Genomic DNA, 1,363 nt, shown 5'->3' with positions numbered 1-1,363 from the left:
TAGAAGGTCCCGTGGCCATCTTCTTTTCAGACGCCTCGGAGGATTATCAGGGATTGTTAAGGATGAAAGATTATGAATTAATGGGTTAAGATGGTTAAGGAGTTTGGAATAAAAAGATGCATATCTGTTTTGGGCCAAATATGCACCGAATGGGATGTTAAAGTTTTTGTGAATGAGTTTATTTGTAACGTAATAAGGAGCATCAAGGATTTTGGATTGTAAGGATTGGATGCGAGAGGAATTTGATGGTTTGGTGGAGCCCCAGAGCTCAATTCCGTATGTCCAACGCTGAATTGCCCCCGATAAATATAATTCTGTTAAATAAATCTAATGGTATCCTTAATAAGTCTCAACATTCTTTATTAGATCAATAATACAACGTTTCGGCCAATGGTGTGAATTTATATTTAAGGTGTGGTATATCATTAATGATAATGTTGTTTTTAAAATTGTTACAAATGAATACATAATAAGCTGTTAAATGTTTAGATTGTCCTTGAGGATGGTCGTATTGGCCGAAACGTTGGACTAATGATATAATAAAGAATGTTGAGACTTAATAAAGTTATCATTTGATTTTTTTTATTGATATGGTTATAGTATTGCGGCCAATAAGATATCGGGCGTGTAAGGCTGTAGGACTTAATATTTATAATATTAATTACAGTTAAATAATTCCTATTTAGCACGCATTCTGACCTATATAAAATATTTGCTGGCAACCATCGGAACTTTGATTCATGCTTTGCTATCCTCAAGTGGAAAGAAGTGGTAAATCTGTTTATACTTACATATTTGACGAGGATTATATTATGAATCATACAAACTACTTATAACATGAATAGGGGGAACAATTCTATTACTACTAATTATAGGAACTGCCTTTTTAGGATACATATTACCATGGGGCTAAATATCATTATGAGGAGCTACAATAATTACAAATGTATTATCAGCTATACTTAGGAAAAACCTTAGTTATATGGTTATGGGGGAGAACTTAATACGATTTTTACATTACATTTCCTTTTACCATTTATCATTGCAGCAATAGTAATAATTCGTCTTCTATTCTTACACCAAACAGGAATAAATAACTCTCTAGGATTAAATTATAATTATGACAAATCACCATTCGATCCTTACTTCTCCACAAAAGATTTAATAGGAATAATAATTACTTTAATAATATTTTCACTATTAATTTTATTAGAACCACGAAAATTAGGAGATCCTGAAAATTTTATCCCAGCTAATCCACTAGTTACTCCAGTCCATATTCAACCAAAATGGTATTTTATTTTTTGGTTACGCATTTCTTCGATCAATTCCCAACAAATTAGAAGGTGTCATTGCAATAATT

General features: G+C 31.7%; 1 pseudogene; it reads left to right on the top strand.

Annotated features, from left to right (window-relative positions):
• The first annotated feature begins 781 nt into the window (after positions 1–781).
• Positions 782–1,354, top strand: LOC106689475 (cytochrome b-like; annotated as a pseudogene).
• Positions 1,355–1,363: the final 9 nt, after the last annotated feature.

Source organism: Halyomorpha halys, unplaced genomic scaffold (genome assembly GCF_000696795.3).
Source record: "Halyomorpha halys isolate HHAL.00 unplaced genomic scaffold, Hhal_1.1 Scaffold1370.1, whole genome shotgun sequence".
Classification (NCBI taxonomy): Eukaryota; Metazoa; Arthropoda; class Insecta; order Hemiptera; family Pentatomidae; genus Halyomorpha; species Halyomorpha halys.
This window is presented reverse-complemented; position numbering and strand designations above follow the sequence as displayed.